A 12,094-nucleotide genomic window follows, 5' to 3' on the forward strand; every position below is an offset into this window, starting at 1 on the left:
ACTAGGCGACGTCCGACGAAAGTTGGGCGACACCCAACGCGATTTGGGCGATCGCCCAACGGGCGTCGGGCGCCCCGTCAAGCACCCGTCAGACGAGTGCTTGGCGTGCCGAGCGCTGCGCCTGGTGCCCGCGAGACGACACTCGTTCATCGGGAATGATGTTCATCGTTCGCTGACCGATGCCCGACCTCCGGGGCCTTCTCATTTACCGATAAACGGTGAACATGCCCGACACCACTCAAGAGGTATTGGACTCGCCAGCGGGGCTTTCCAGTGCCGGCTCTCCGAGTTTTTTCCTTAATTTTTAAATTTTCAAACTAATGGAATCAACTGATTTAGCCGTTTATTGTGGGTTTTCGTCACAGGTCCTCCGACTCGGTGTCTACAGCGCTGCATTCAGGTTCAAAAGCAATTGAACTTATTTCTTTAGCAGGAAGACTGCTACTGGAAGCAAAGAGCGAAAGCTTTTTGGTTAAAATCTGGGGATAGAAACTCCAAGTTTTTCATGCATGTGTCAGTAAGCAAAAACGAACTAATCATATTTCCTGTATAACCAATGAGGAGAGGGTGGAGATCTATGATATGGCGGGTTAGAGAGAGTTGCTAAGAGTTACTTTGACAAGCTGTTTACACAAGCAATTGGAGTCTATCACCCTTTTGCAGATATTATTTCGGCTTCAGTATCTAAGGAAATGAATGCAGCTTTCATGGCTCCCTTTGATTCGGTTGAGTTTCGGGATGCAATTTTTGACATGCATCTGGATAAATCTCCGGGGCCCGATCGTTTTGTGTCCTGGATTTTACTGGCAGTTTTGGGATCAGATTGGGCCTTCGATTGTGGCAGCTTGTTCGGGTTGGTTGGCTAGAGGTGAATTCCCGGCTAATTTAAACGATACAATCATTACGCTTATTCCAAAGTGTGAACAACCATCTCAAATGACGGATCTTAGGCATATTTCGCTATGCAATGTATTGTATAAAGTTATTGTCAAGGTTCTTACAAAAAGAATGAAAGGTATGCTAGATGGTATTATTTCTGAGAGTCAATCTGCGTTTGTCCCAGACAGATCTTTGATCGATAGTGTGCAGATTACTTTTGAGGCAATTCAGTTTATGGAGAGAAGAACCCGTGGAGGAAAAGGGCATATAGCTCTGAAGATTGATATCAGTAAAGCATATGATAGGGTTGATTGGGGCTTCCTGCAGAAGATTATGAGGAGGATGGGTTTATGTTCACAATGGGTGGAATGGATCATGTTATGCATTACAACTGTCTCATATTCAGTTTCAGTTAATCAGAATCTGGTTGGTCCAATCATACCTAGACACGGGCTTAGACAAGGTGATATGCTTCCTCCTTATTTATTTATCATCTGTGCCGAGGTGCTTTCTCATCTAATCGCTCAAGCTGAGAATGAGGGTAGATTAACAGGAGTTCGGATTTGTCAGAATGCCCCAAGCATCATGCATCTTCTATTCGCATGCGAATTTTTTTTTTGTTTTTTGAGGCAACGGTAGAAGAAAGTCGTGAGATGGGTGAGGTACTTCGAGTCTATGAAGCAATGTCAGGACAAGCTGTGAATCTTGCTAAATTGGGAATATTTTTCAGTTCTAATATGAAGCCTGATGTGCGAACTCAAATCATAAATTTACTTGGGGTACATGCTCAGCTGGATACGAGCAGGTATCTGGGTCTTCCTTTGTTGATTGGGAGGTCGAAAAATATGATCTTTGGCTTTTTGAAAGAACGGATAATAAGGAGACTTAACATTTGGTCTTTTCGCTTTTTATCAAATGCTGGGAAGGAGGTGCTACTTAAATCGGTAGCGCATGCTCTACCTACATTTTGTATGAGTACGTTCTTAATTCCCAAAGGTCTATGTGATGAGATTCAGAAAATTATGAACTTTTTATGGTGGGGTATGAAAGCTGATGGGAGGAAGAATATCCATTGGATGAGTTGGGATCGATTATGCAAAAGAAAGGATCATGGTGGTTTGGGATTTAGAGATATATGTGCTTTTAATTTAGCATTGCTTGGTAAACAAGGGTGGAAATTAATTGATAGTCCCCACACTCTAGTTAGTCAGATTTTTAAAGCTAAATATTTTGCAAGGGATGACTTTCTTTCCTCCAGATTAGACAATAACCCTAGTTTTTTCTGGAGGAGTGTTTAGAGCTCGATTGATTTATTGAAATCGGGTATTCGATGGAAGATTGGTCAAGGAGATAGAATTTTGGTATGGACAGATCCATGGATTAGCACAAGAGAAGATTCAGGGTAAATTCGGTTTGTACAGATGATAATCAGGATGCTCGGTTAAAGGATCTCTTCATTTCGGGTACACACATTTAGGATAGAAGCAAATTGATAGCCTAGTTTCAGCCTTGTGATGTAGAGGTTATTCCAGTTATGGTGGTTCTTATGTTGGATAGAGAGGATCAATGTATTTGGCATCATGCTCCGAATGGGCTATATTCCACAAAAACGGGTTATAGGGTGCAGGAAGTTCAAATTGTCAGCAACACAATGGAGGGATGGAATCGGATCAGGAAACTGTCTGTACCGCCAAAAGTTATATCTTTCCTTTGGAAATTCGAGGTGTTAATTCTCCTGTATCGAACTAGATTAGCTGCAAGAGGGGTCATTGTGGTGGACAATTGCATTTTCTATGTAATAGATATCGATTACGGATGGCATGTGTGTTTTTTCCCGGGAATGTTGGAGTAAAGCTAGTATCGTTGCCCCTAGGTCAGATTTGGAACAGGTGGAAAATTGGTTTTTAATTTCTGTGCGTCAGTCTCTATGGAGGAAGCTAGTCGTGCTACTATGGTTTTATGGGCAATTTGGACGTAACGAAATCAGAGGTTGTGGAATGTGAAATGCAGCTCTACCGATGTTGTAATTTCTAATTCATTACGGTTTCTAGTTGAGTGGCTGGAGGCGAATTAGGGTGATCTAAAGGGAGATAGTGAAGGAAAATAGGCAAACGTTTAGCAGTAGAAATATAATTTTTTTAACCTATTTCCTTAAACCAAGATCCGTTAATCGTTATTTCATACAAGGAAGGATAGAAGGAAATACCTTTTAGAAGAACTATCTAATGTTGCTAGCGAAGTGCCCTCAACTCTAGTTCCGAGTTCACGAGCACAAACCAAAACACAAGATCAAACAAGTTAAAATCTCAACCAATGAATAGCAACCAAAATAGATTGCCTCTAACAAATCAACACAAGATCAAGGATAAAGAGAAAGAGATAAAATCAATTGAATGGAAGCAAGCGGTAGAAAATCGATCCTCTACGGTAGGGGTCGAATTTCTCTCTCCTCGGCATGTACTAGTGTGTGTCGAAATATGTAGGGGGAGGGGTATTTATAACCTCTTGTATCTAAACCCTAGTTAGATAGAATTAAGTTACTAATTAAGAGTTGTATCCGGAATAAAACTCTTATTTATTATTATCTATAATTATATCTAAATATTAATTATAAGATAATATTAACTTATTTAATAGGATAATAATTAGAAGTAATATAATCAAAATACACCTTCTAATTAAATTATCCTACAATTAATTTAATCCACAATTATAATCTAATTAAAATTGTCAAAATTAAATTAATCCCACATGTGTCTAATACACATAGATTTCGCCCCCCTTATATTTGGGCCTTAGTGGACTTAGTTGGGCTTCCATCAATTAATTAATATCCATTCCTCTTTTTGGTTCCAAGTCTTATGTGTGACCCATTAGGTTCTTATTACTACTAGCTGTATACAACCATTAAATTAATTTCCCAAAATTACATTTAATCTTTGTATAACGGAATGAGTGCGAGGACTGTGATAGGCAGAACCGTAACATTCCCCAGAGTTATAAAAAGACAGGTTGATTCCGTCGTTGACCTTTCCGTATTAGTTACAGTATAATTCGATCCTTTATCAACTACATCCTTGAACAGAATCTTATGACTATGGATTATGTCAAGTCACATATAGCGAGACGTTCGTTTTACTTGTACAGGCCGAGTTAACTCCGAATAGATAGGTTAAGTGAAATCTCTATTTCAACTCTTAAGCTATCACCTTGCAAGGATTTAGAGTCAAGTCTTCCACAAGTGATCCTTGGACATATCTTCCATTTATCAGGAGTGACAAATGCTCAATCCAATATTAACTATCCTGCAACTACTTCCCATGATACCCAATGCCTGCCCGCACACACCCCAGAGTCATCTCTGTTATGGATCGTGTTTGAACAGAGTCAAATTATCATATTCCATAATCCAGAATCACTAATTAACATTCCTTTGAGTCTGAGGATTACTTATACCTATTAATACAAATGTGATGAACAGGTGACAAGGATAAATCTATCCATCCTGTTATCTCAAGTCGGGTCCCCAATCCTAATGAACTCCTTCACTGGATTCATGTAACTGTCCAGATATCTGCATATCTGAAGCTTGTGAGATCAGCTCTCTGTCTCGATAGAAAACATTGTTACATGCAAGTCTCTACAGTATTATGTCAATCCTTATTCAAAACATATTACTTGACTTGGGGTGGTTTTAAGTTTATTAGTTTATTATAATGTTTTGTCTCACTTCATGCTTGTATGAACACTTTATAATCACTTTAAATAAACTTGGAGATTTCCTTTTATTAGACTTATTTAGTTCTTAAAAGTAAATGCCTTTATACAGTTTGAAAACCATATCTTATTAAAACAAATGATATAAAGAACAATTCATTTACAGCTGGTTTATATCCTAGAAAAATTGACTATAGGACACTAAACCCCAATAGATAGCGGACTGCGACTGGATACAGCGGATAAAAAAATGGAAATGTCCACCTACTGGTCGATTAGAATGCAATACCGATGGTCCTATTTCTATCGAATGAGTGCAATTTGAGACGGGAGCTGTTTTGCACGATAATAATGGGGATTTTATTGCAGATCTGATGTTAAGCCTAAAATATACCTAAAATATCATCAATATTTACATCAGTCTTACTACGAATTTGTGCTGTTTATATCTATTTTGAGTACTTTTACATTCGAATCTGTTTCTTTCATGCAATGTACTTAAATATTTGGTAAACTCCAAATAGGAACGAAAAGAGGTCAAAAATGAAGGAAAGACCCTACAAAAGGAGTCAAAGACGATGAAAATCAAACGCACCGAAACGAAAACGAGGAACGAAGTAAGAGACGGAAATAAATTCCCATTCTCGGAAATTCTGGCAGCACAACATAGACATGTTCATTTTCAAAGATACGCGTCCGTTCGATTGGATAAGAACGTCTCTTCGCAGCAGACACGTTCTTTAGACTCGACTCTTCAACATCTATAAATAAGAGTTGATTTCAGAGTTGATATATGATTTTTTAGAGTTAAGATTTAGTACAGAATTAATGCAGAAATTCTGAGTCAAACGATTCAGAGTTAGAAGTTCGATTTTGTAAAATGCAATATGATGTACACACATTGTTTATCAAATAATTACAAACGCAATAGCATTTAGATTTAGATTAAGATCGGTTTATATTAGTTTACATTCTGGTAGTTGACGAACCATCTCTATTCCGAAGATTCAGCGAGAAGATTAAGTAGCGGATTCGACCCACAGCCTGACAAACTCTAACGAGGTTTGAGGAAAGGATTGACGACCCGGAACTCTCATGTCGTTTGAATGCTTCCATGCTTTTTATTCTCTGTAAACTTGTATGAAATTCATACTTCATCTAATAAAGTTCATGCAATTCAATAAATTTTTATGTAGCACTTCTATAAATGACCGGAAGTGAGTTCTGGTGTTTTCATTAAAACGTAGTTGAATTCAATATCTTTACAAGGAAACTTTGTTGAACACTTAGGCAAATTCATTCTTAAGGACGATATGATCGTTAAGTCGGCTTATCGAAAATAAGTGTTAATTTGGTTAAGGTAGCAATCTAACCCGGCCGTAGGAGGATTGTCTGCGGTTCAAAGCCTTGTAATTGAAGGAGTTTACGTTATTACATTTTTATAATTTATACAAAGTTTAAAGTTGTTTTCTTTGCTTAATGCAAACGAATACAATTATTCTCTTATTTTAAACACTAAACGTTTCTGTTTTGTAATTCATTCTTAAAACATAATTGATTTCTAACATTCTACATATTCTAACCTAATTCTTATTCTATCAGTCTCAAAACCAATTTCAAATAATGATTATCTATCGGGTTAATACACATATTTGCCCCTATGTTTTCGCGGAAAAACAGATTTACCCTTACATCAAATAAACCCACAAAACTATCCCTGAATTTTCCATAAACCTGCAATTATACCCTAATCTGACGGAGTTGCTAAACGACGATGACATCAAACCTTCTTGTCTCCAAAAAAATTGGATGACGACAATCAAAATTCATTTGGTTTCTTATTGTTTTCTATTGCTGTTGTTTTTGGATTAATTAGGAGGTTTAGACGCCATTTTATTAGGTTGATTGAGCTTTTATGAAAATGAATTTTGACCAATCTGTTCTTCTAACTTGCTTTTAATCGAAATTAAATATGCATATTTTTTTCTGTTTGTGATTGGTTGTTCTTTTCTGAAGTTTTTCTGGAGATAAGAAGGTTTGATGTCATCGCCGTTTAGCAGCTCCGTCAGATTATGGTATAATTGCAGGTTTATAGAAAATTCAGGGATAGTTTTGTGTATTTATTTGATTTAAGGGCAAATCTGTTTTTCCGAGAAAACACAAGGGCAAATATGTGTATTAACCCTTATCTATTTATATAAACCTTAAGTCGTATTTAATCTACACATAAATAAGTTTTTGTTGAAAAACGTTCCTTGTGGGATCGATATCTTTTTATTACTACAAGCGAAACCGTACACTTGCGGAAATCGCTCAACAAGTTTTTGGCGCCGTTGCCGGGGAAGGCCAAATCTTTTAACAAAAATTTAGACTTTTTATGTTTTATTTCGAATCTAGGTTTATACATACTTATTTCAACTTTTGCAATTTATTAATTTTTATTTACTAACATATTTATTTTTCAAATTCTGTTTTGAAGGTAGTTTCGGTTCGTGCAAGATTTCAAGTTCATGTGTAGTTCTCGAAGTTCAGGCATCCCACCAAAACCGCAAGACCCAGAAATTGAAAAGACAATTAGAAAGAAAAAGAAAGAAAGACAAGAAAAATAAAAACAAACAAAATTCAGAACCACAGCCAGAAAATATGGCAACACTTATGGATTACGCTAGGCCAGGAGTAGCCGGTGTAACAAATAGCATAGTTAGACCCCAAATAAACGCAAACCAATTTGAAATTAAGCCAGCATTGCTTAATATGTTGCAAAATAATGTAACATTTTATGGGTTACCTAACGAAAATCCTAACACCCACTTGACAAATTTCTTAGAAATTTGCGACACTTTTAAAATAACAGATGTGACTGCCGAAGCAATCAAACTTCGCCTTTTTCATTTCACTTTGAAGGATAGAGCCAAAGAGTGGTTAACTTCTATGCCAGACGCAACATTTGAAACTTGGGACCAACTTGCCCAAGCATTTTTATCAAAATATTTTCCTTTAGCAAAAACCGCAAGAGTCATAAAAGAGTTAACATCTTTTTCTCAAAATGATAATGAAACTCTTTATGAGGCTTGAGAACGTTTTAAAGAACTTCAACATTTATGCCCACACTAACAATTGCCTGATGCACTTTTAATGCAAACATTTTATAATGGATTAAATCCTACAACTAGAGGTTCATTAGATGCTATGTCGGGAGGGTTATTTATGAAGAAGACATCAGCCCAAGCAAGAGAACTTTTGGAGGAAATGGCAATCAACAGCAGTATGTGGCCCGCAGAACGTGGACATATACCAGTGGCGAAACCATCATCCTCAACCACATCATTAGTTAAAGGTATAGTGAATCTTGATCCAGTCGCGATGTTACAAGCCCAATTTTCTGCCTTGTCGCACAAAATTGATAGGTTTATGGCACCGTGCGATACCAATGGTAATCCAATCCCAACGGATGTGGATTACGAAGGTATGAGTGAGATCGAACAGGTAAATTTTGTCCAAGGGCAAAACCAAACTAATAATCCCTATTCTAGTACTTATAATTCTGGATGGAAGAATCATCCTAACTTTAACTGGAAAGATAATAATAATAATAATAATAATAATGCAATTGCTAATCAAAATCGTACCAATAATTATCAAAATCAATCAAGAGATACTATTAGCACTTTATCTTCTAAAATCGACAAATTTTTAGATGCTATCGGTGGAAAAATAAGTAATCACGACAATGGTTTTAAACGGATCAAGAATAAATTCGATCAGCTTATTAAAAACCACTCATCTAGCATCAATAATTTGGAGGTTCAAATTGGCCAAATTGCTAAATCAATTCCATCCCAAAAAGAGGGAAGTCTTCATAGCCACACGGAAGAAAATCCGAAAGAGCATGTAAAGGCTATCACTCTTCGTTCAGGGAAAAATTATTTAGGTCCGAAAATGCCCGGAGATTCAACTCTACCAGGAACTGATTTACCAAAATCCAAAGAAGATACATTAAACACCAAAAGTTCACCAATTGACTCAAGTACAAAAACTTTTGTACCCAAACCATCTTTTCCACACAAAGTCCGAAATAAGGACTATGACAAACAACTTTTAACATTTTTGGATAAACTTAAAAATTTGCACATTAATTTGACGTTTATGGATGCAATTACGTAAATTACTAACTATGGTAAGTTCTTAAAAGATTTAATTTCAAAGAAAATTAGTTGGGAAGGAATTTCATCCATTTCGCTAACTAAGGACTGTAGTTCAAACATGTCAAGCAATTTGCCTACTAAACTCAAAGATCCCGGATGTTTTACTATTCCGTGTAAATTGGGAGATATTGAATTTCCAAGTTGTCTTTGTGATTTAGGAGCAAGTATAAACTTAATGTCGTTGTCTATTTTTAACAAGTTAGGTTTAGAAGAAGATATCAAACGTGCCAATATACATCTCTGTAGCAAAATCCAAAAGAGAATATCGTGAAACACGATCTTTGGTGTCTATACCGCTTCCCTTCCTCATCTGAAATAATGTCGAACGGGTCCATATTCAACATGCAAACGATTGTCAGAGGTAGATGAAACTTTGTGAGTAATAACCGTATGTCTAGGCATGGCGTTTGAAATTTTGGACTTTATGAGAGGAAAATAGAGAAATTGCGAAAAAGATAGAAAAAGTGGAGGGTTAGGTTATGGAGTTTATGTTTGGGGAAAAAGATGAATAGTAAAAATGTGTATGGAAGATCAAAAATATTATATGAAAAAAGAAGTGTGTTTGGATAGGTGAAAAATTTGGTATAAATTAAAGGTGACTTGATGTGAAAAAAAAAGAAAAAGTGATGTAATTAGAGAAGAAAATGGAAAAAAATCAAATTTAAGCAATTTTTTTTGCTGAAAATCGAGAATCTCGACTGAGATTTTTAAAATTTCGATCGCGACAGGGGATTCTCAAGGAGAAAAAAATTGTTTTTGAAGTTTCTGGTTGTGTAGAGATTCTAAAAATCGCTACAGGGATTTTCGAGTTGTACACTAAAATCTTGAATTTTTTACATTTGCAACTTATAAAAATTATTTCTTCTTGCACTAATGTTCCTTTAATGATATTTAAACCTGCCAAAACTCAAAAACAAAACTAAAAATTAAATAAAAGGTTAGCATTAAGGGCTTTCCTTAAACTAAGAGTTATAAAAATATATAATTTCATTAACATGGAACATATATACACAATCAAAAACTTAAAGATTTGCAAACAAGAACTAAAAACATAGAAATGTTACAGAGAATAACATTGTAAATACAACGAAACAAATCTAACCTATTCTTCATCCTTGTTAATGGAAATTTCACGTGCTTGTACCCGGTTTATTTTTACTTGTATTGTTAACTGTCTCTCTTGTGAAGAAAGAAACTAAGGACCAAGATGAAATTCACGTTTGACAAGACCTTCGTTCTCCAAGAACTCGAAATCAAGGACGGAGAATTGAGCTTTTAACACCAATAATAATTCCACTAATAATATTCCCATATCCAATTTTCGTTTTCCTCGAACGTGAGGTAGAAATCAAACATTCCATTAAAGTTTGTGAAGAATCCACAACATTACCTTGAAAGAATTTTTGGTGTTTAAAACTGATGAATTAAAATAAGGAGTTCAGAAATTCTGAGAATAAATGAAAGTATGAAAAATATGTCAAGTTTTTAATTTATAGGTTTCAAACCAAAAAAAAAATCATGATTATTGAAGGAAAATGTGTCTTTTGGTGAAAAATTTGAAATTAATGCAAAAGAGAAAATGGAAGGAAAATTTTTTATTTTTATTTTTTTTTAATTTGAAAATACGCGTGTCGCGGTCGAGATTCCGAAATCTTAATCGCAACACGCCTTCCCCTTGGCAAGGAATGCTTTGCGTTGATCCTCCCTAATCTCTGTTGAGATTTTCAAAATCTCTGCATGATCAGAAATTCCTATAAGGCTAAAAAATAAAAAATCTCTGTAGAGATTTTCAAAATCTCTATATGAGCAGAAATTTAGTAAAGACCTTAAAACAATAACCTCAGTTGAGATTTTAATAATCTCTACTGAGATTTTCATAATCTGTGAATGAGCAGAAATTCCTCAAACTCTAAACAAAAGTCAATGTTGAGATTTTTAAAATCTCTATACAAACATAAACTTAAAGTTTATGGAATTTTAATTAATTTTTAATTCAAATGAGATTTTTAAAATCTAAAGACACTTTCCTAATTAAGTACAAATAGTTAAGATACATAACATATTTTTTAATATCTTTCAATGATCAAAATCATTATTTCTAATCTAACTATTATTTTCTAAACTAAAGACTAATGTGTAAACTAAACTAACTACGAAATGTAAAAATTAAAATACGAAAAACTAAAAACTAAAAATGTGATAGTCCTTAAGAATCCTCAAGAAGAATCTAAATCATTGACAAAATCAATTACCTGGACCGGTTTTAAATATGGTCCCGTCCATTTAGACTTTAACTTACCTAGAAACAACCTCAATCGGGAATTGAAAAGTAAAACTCTTATCCCCAACTGCACAAATTTTTTTTAGCGTTTTCTCAATTTAAGGATCTAGTGATTCCGGTTGAATGCCCGAACTTCTAGTTCTGTGCACGAACAAAAACTACGCGAAAGAACTGAAACTTTCGAAACTAGGCTAAAAGTAGACAATTCCTTCCTAGCGAGTAAGATAATTTCAATGACTGTATTCTTCATTCCTACTTTCTGATATATCTGTCTGAAAAGAGTTTCCATGGTGATTTCTTAGAGAGATAGATTCAGGTGTTTAAGGAAATGATATGATAAAAGAAGAAATTATTTTGGTTTTAATGTAGGAATTGAATAAATTTTTTACAAAGAGATATGATGTTTTGGTGAAGGATTAAGTTTATAGAAAAGAGTTAAAGGTGTTTGGGAAGAAAAAAAATTCTGGAAAAACCATCTGTGACGTCTGACAAGCTTTTTCAAAAATTTCCTTTCCCTTCTGATGTATCTGCATGCTGAATTCCTTTTCTGTAGATTTCTTCTGTGAATTTGTATTGATTATCATATCTCTAGTTGATTTCCTTTGAGAAAACTTGGACTTTTTTCTGCTTATCTTCAAACAATCTAAATGCAAACGTTAAATAACAATAAGGATTTAGTCCTAATGACCATCTTCAAATAAAATAAAATAAACTATAAAATAAATAAATACATAAATTATATAAATCTATAAACCAAGATTCAGAATAAAATAAAACAATAATAAAAAAAATCAAATATCAACACCGTTCCCCGGTAACGGAGCCAAAAACTTATTGGGCGAATTCCTCAAGTGCACGGTTTCGCTTGTAGTAATAAAAAGTTATCGATCCCACAGAGAACGTATGATAATTTGATTAGAAATTATTGTCTTTATTACATTCATTTTCTCGAGGTTTATAGGAAATCGTTAATGGTTTAAAATGGTTTCTAATCCTAATTTTGGTTATAGTT

The 12,094-nt window shown here is 34.8% G+C and overlaps 1 non-coding gene across 1 annotated transcript; it reads right to left on the reverse strand.

Annotated features, from left to right (window-relative positions):
* Positions 1–7,610: 7,610 nt before the first annotated feature.
* On the reverse strand, positions 7,611–7,715 carry LOC136216164 (small nucleolar RNA R71). The gene has a single exon (XR_010683155.1). It is a non-coding gene; the product is annotated as a small nucleolar RNA R71 (small nucleolar RNA).
* Positions 7,716–12,094: the final 4,379 nt, after the last annotated feature.

Source organism: Euphorbia lathyris, chromosome 1 (genome assembly GCF_963576675.1).
Source record: "Euphorbia lathyris chromosome 1, ddEupLath1.1, whole genome shotgun sequence".
Classification (NCBI taxonomy): domain Eukaryota; kingdom Viridiplantae; phylum Streptophyta; class Magnoliopsida; order Malpighiales; family Euphorbiaceae; genus Euphorbia; species Euphorbia lathyris.